Here is a 6000-nt window from a genome sequence, read left to right on the forward strand (position 1 = left end):
AGAAAGAAAGAAATGTGTTTCTTTTCTGGTTTAAAGAGGACATAAGAAGAAAACGTAGGGTAACTTTCCAGCAAGAATTAGCCCAAAAGCCAGCAGTGGAAGCTTGCTCACTAAGACCTACAATACCGAACAGGCCGTGCATCGATCGGGTGAGACACCAACTCCCAGTCGACTGCAGGAGGAGAGAGGCCGCGTGGAGAGGCAGTGGGAAGCCGACGACGCCAGCTGAAAAGCCGCGGCTGCTTTCATCTGTAAGTACATGTTTCAAATGTAGGTGTTTACTGGGGAAATTTGAACGCCAATGGGATATTTGATATTACAGAATTGTTAATTTTTATTTTATTTATTTATTTTTTTTGAGACAGAGACTCACTCTGTCACCCAGGCTGGAGTGCAATGGCGTGATCTCTGCTCACTACAAGCTCCGCCTCCTGGGTTCAAGCGATTCTCCTGCCTCAGCCTCCGGAGTAGCTGGTATTACAACATGCCCGGCTAATTTTTGTATTTTTAGTAGAGACGGGGTTGCACCATGTTGGCCAGGCTGTTCTTGAACTCCTGAGGTCAGGTGATCTGCCTGCCTTGGCCTCCCAAAGGGCGGGGATTACAGGTGTGAGCCACTGCGCCTGGCCAGGATCATTAATTTTTCTTAGTTATGATTATGTTGTGCTTATGAAATACGAGGACCCTTATCCTTCAGAGATACGTACTGAATGAAACGCTGTCTGGGATTTGCTTCAGAATCATCTGGGGTGTGGGTGAGGGTGGGGGTAGAGGTGAAACAGCACTGACTCTGTGTTGATAATTTCGAAGGGGGGGTGATAGGGAAAGTTCATTACACTTTGCTGTACTATCATCATGTGCTAGAATTTTCCCGTGACAAGTTAATATATGTTTGTATATGATCTTTTTGTTCCTTTTGAAAATTTCTCTCCTAAGACTCCTAAAAAAGCAAATGTGTTGGGACGAGGAGAGGAAATGTTTTTGGTTGAATTGAAGTTTTTGTTTCGGGCTATTTCCTTTGGCTCAAGAGACCATGATGGCTGAGAAGGGGGAGGGGCTAAGAGGACTGCTTGCTTAATTTATATAGGGGGTGATTTCAAAATAGTCCCTTCAAGAATGAGAAAGGCCTTAGCTGGGTGCGGTGGTGCTTGTAGTCCCAGCTACTTGGGAGGCTGAGATGAGAGGATCGCTTGAGCCCAGAAGTTTGAGGCTGCGGTGAGCTATGATCACATCCCTGCACTCCAGCTTGGGAGACAGAGTGAGACCTTGTCTCTTTTCACAAAAGAAAGATTGGGAAAGGCAAACTAATGAGATAACTGATCCAAATAATTGTTTGTGGTTGAATTGATGGGAGGATGAATCCACTTTTCTTTTATTCTTCTTTTTTTCTTTTCTTCTTCACTGCCCCAGTCAAGGGAGAACCTACTTTTCTATATGCACTGGAAAATATGAAAAGTTTTCCAAATAATACTGAACAAATAGAATTGCATCAAACACCTCTTTGCTGTCCATTGGATGGTTGGTATGAAGCAACTTTTGTTAAAAAAATAGACTTTATTTTCAGAGCAGTTTTAGGTTCAGAGCAAAATTGAGCAGAAAGTACAGCAATTTCTCATATACTCTTTATCCCCACAAGCATAGCCTCCCCCACTATCAGAGTGGTACACTTCACACAATCGATGAATCTGCACTGACACATCATTATCACCCTAAGTTCGTAGTTTCCATTAGGGCTCACCCTCGGCATTGTATATTCTATGGGTTTGGACAAATGTATAATGACACGTATCCACTGTACGGTCTTTCCACTGCCCTAAAACTCCTCCGTGCTCCACCTATTTATCCCTCCCTCTACCGAAACCCCTGGGAACCACTGATGTTTTTACTGTCTCCATGGTTTTGCCTTTTCCAGAATGTTCCAGAGTTGGAGTCATATGGTATGTAGCCTGTTTGGATTGGCTCCTTTCACTTCATAATATGCATTTAAAATTCCCCCATGTCTTTTCACAGCTTGACATGTGCAGTGTTTGACTCTCCAGAATGACAGTTCCAAATGGGAATGCTTTGATGGTCTTTGCTGTTGTTTTAAACTAAATGCTTTTAAAAGGAAAAATGATATAAATAATTTTTGAGAATTCCAGCTCTTTAAAATGACTGTTATCTTCACCTGATCTCTCAGCCGCTTGAATACTAAATTGGGGGTGCAGGTGGGGAATGCCCAGCTCATGCCAGCATTTCAGATGCTGATGCCCATCTGTAACAGAATCCTCTGAATTAAGGCTAAGTGACGGCTCTGCTGAATTTTTGGAAGTAATTTCTGTGTTTGCCTGAATTTGGAAAAATTCTGAGGGACACTAGAAATGACTAGAGGTTGTATGAAGACATGCAACATTAACAACAACTTCCAGTCGAGACTGGTCGTGGTTTCCAGGCAGATGTGGAATCCTCTGGGTCTTCTTTCTGGAAAAGGGTGGGTGAGAGGCAGATAAGACAAGATTGACCATGCATTGACAATTTCGAAGCTGGATGAGAGGTAACTAGGGGTTCCTTATGCCTTTCTTTCTTTTCTTTTTAAGGATTGTGGTAAAATACACATAACATAACATTTACCATCTGCTATGGTTTGAATGCTTGTGTGACCTCCCAAAATTCATGTTGAAACTTAATCCCCAATGCAACAGTATTAAGAAGTGGGGACTTTAGGAGCCGATTAAGTCCTGAGGGCAAAGCCCTCATGAATGGGATTAACAACCTTATAAAAGGGCTGGAGGGAACTAGCTAGGCCTCTTTTTGCGCTTCCATGTGGGGACGCAACAAGAAGGCGCCATCTTGGAAGCAGAGGGCAGCCCTCACCAGACACTGAATCTGTTGGCACCTTGATCTTGGACTTTCCAGCCTTCAGAATGGGGAGAAAATTTCTGTTCTTTATAATTTTATAAGTTTTTGTTCTTTATAAATTACCCAGTCCCAGGTATTTTGTTATAGCAGCGCAAACAGACTCAGACATTTTCGTGACCGTGTTTGAGGGGATGGTTCAGCAGTGTTAAATATACTCATATTGTGGTGCAACCAATCTCCAGGACATTTTCATTTTGCAAAACTGAAATTCCACACCCATTAGACAACAACTCCCCATTTTCCCCTCCCCACAGGTCCTTGCAACCACCATTCTACCTTCTATTTCTATGAATTTGACTACTCTAGATACCTCATATAAATAAAATCAGGTGGTATTTTTAATTTTGTGACTGGCTTATTTCACTTAGCATGATGTCCTCAAGGTTTATCCATGTCGTAGCATGTTGAGACTGGATTTCCTTCCCTTTAAGGCCTGCACAATATTCCATTGCGTATATATACCATATTCTGTTTATCCATTCATCTGTCGATGGACATTTGGGTTGCCTCTACGTTTTGGCTATTGTGAATAATGACGTTGTGGATATGAGTGTACAAATGCCTCTCGATATCCTTCTTTCAGTTATTTTAGATGTATACCCATCATTACACTCCTCATTCTCCAGCTGGAATACAATTAGTTTTGTGATTTGTTTCCTGCCACTGTGGTAGGCTACATGGTCAGTGCTGTGGATGGGTCAAACCAGAGGGTTAAAATTCCTTGAATTTGACAAAGTCATACACGTTAACTTGTGTGTGTCTGTGTGTGTGTTGGAGATGGGGTTTGTCCTTGTTGCCCAGGCTGGACTGCAGTGATGCAATCTTGGCTCACTGCGACCTCCAACACCCGGGCTCAAGTGATCCTCCCACCTCAGCCTCCTGAGTAGCTGAGATGACAGGCGTGTGCCACCACGACCAGCTAATTCCTTCCTTCCTTCCTTCTTTCCTTCCTTCCTTCCTTCTTGCCTTCCTTCCTTCCTCCCTCCCTCCCTCCCCCTCTCTCTCTCTTTCTTTTTTATTGTAGAGACGGGGTTTCAGCATGTTGCCCAGGCTGGTCTGGCACTCTTGGACTCAAGTGATCGGCCTGCCTTGGTCTCCCCTCAAAACATTTGTTTTTTTGTATTGAGTAAAGGCTCTTCAGTTGTTAGTTGTATAGCATTTAAGTTTGAGGTATTTGAAAATGGATGAAATAGAAAATCAAGCAGTATTTCTCTCAAATGCAATGAGCCAATATTTTTTTCACATTCTCCAACATACAGATGCAGAGATGAGGCTAAAGAACATGGAGAGCCTTTCCCATCTGGTAGCCATATATATATATATACATATATATATATATACATATATATATATATGTATATATATATATATGTTTTTGAGATGGAGTCTGGCTCTGTCACCCAGGCTGGAGTGCAGTGGCATGATCTCAACTCACTGCAGGCTTCACCTCCCGGGTTCAAGCGATTCTCCTGCCTCAGCCTCTTGAGTAGCTGGGACTACAGGTGCTCGCCATCACGCCCAGCTATTTTTTTTTTTTTTTTGTATTTTTAGTAGAGACAGCATTTCACCATGTTGGCCGGGCTGGTCTTGAACTCCTGACCTAGGTGGTCCGCCCACCTCTGCCTCCCCAAGTGCTGGGATTACAGGCATGAGCCACCTCGCCTGGCCTCGTAGCAACATGAATTGAAGGTAAGTGATTAATTTTGGCCACATCCATTCAATGGGAAGGCAGGGAAAAATAAACCTGCTTAATGTTTTCCAGAAAAATAGTTTATAGTATCTTGCCAAGAGCACAATTATTGCCAGTCGTACCCGGAGGCACAGAGGTTGTGAAAGGCGCCAATGTCATCTGTTTTGTATAACCTTGAATACCTTATGTGTGAAATGACTTTGTGTGTTTAAATGTGTAGGGCTTTTTGATATGGGGTTATTCTTCATGTATTCTGCATATTATGATATGTTTGGTGAATCTCAATCTTATAAAAGAGAAAGGAAAATCAGCACTGCTGGTAGCACTTGAAATTCAATAGGTGTAGAGATTATTATTATTAACAAAGTGACTAAAATAGGAGGACTCAATTTGGAAAATTTGAGACGTGAAGCATTACTGGTTAAAAAGAAATCAATAGATAAAAGGTCATTAATTTAGTACTTTCATTTTTGTATTTTTTTGAAAAAGAGGCCCCCCAAGTTCCATAAGCTTCAAGCTCCACAAATCCTGGATCTGCCCCTGGTGACGGCTCGGCCCCTTCACTTGCTGGGAGGGGAAGGTAGTTTTATCAATAGAACATTCCCTTTGCCACATTGAATGCCACTTGATTGTCTCCCCAAGGACAGACCCTTCTCCTCAATTTCAAGGGCTCCGTGTGTGTGGGGGGGGGGCGTGGGGGGGAATTATGCAGTCATTGTACCCTGTGTCTCGTTCTAAAGCAGCAGGGGCTTGAGCACAGGCACGGATGTCTCTGAAATAGTTGTGCGCTGGGGCCTCCTCCTGCCCCGTCAGGGAGAACGTGGTGGTGGTGGGGGGAGGAGCCATTATGGTGGTAATGTGTGTGTGTGTGTGTGTGTGTGTGTGTGTGTGTGTGTATGGCTTACACCGACCCCTGACTTTGCAGTGCCTGCCTAAAGTACTCGGCATCTTCGGTGACTCCTCATGTTGCTGATTTGTTCCCTGGGGGCTGCACCCTCTGCCTTTCCCAACCACGGTGTCTCTCTGCCCTTGCCGCCAGGTGTGTGGGCCCACTCTGCCCTTCACTGGGCAAATCCTCTTAGTGGGAGGCCACACCTGAGGCAGGAAGGGCTCTCAGCCCTGCAGCATGGGCTGCGTCAGTGCCCAGCAGGGCTCCCAGCTCTCACCACCTGGCTGCCTGTCAGGTGCCCTGACGCTGCAGCTGCACGCTGTTGATGCTTACGGGGCCGATTTTCCATCCTCCATCCACCACAACTTACGTATCCCGCGGTCCCATGTCCCTGTAGGGCTAATGAGAACTTCTCCAGGCCAAGCAGTGGCAAGTGGTGCCAACAGCTCCATGCGTATTGGGGCTCCCACGTCACATGAGGGTGCTGAGGGCCTCAAACGCCTTTCACCAGAGGCCTGACTAG

This window comes from Pan paniscus, chromosome 6, assembly GCF_029289425.2.
Source record: "Pan paniscus chromosome 6, NHGRI_mPanPan1-v2.0_pri, whole genome shotgun sequence".
Taxonomy (NCBI): domain Eukaryota; kingdom Metazoa; phylum Chordata; class Mammalia; order Primates; family Hominidae; genus Pan; species Pan paniscus.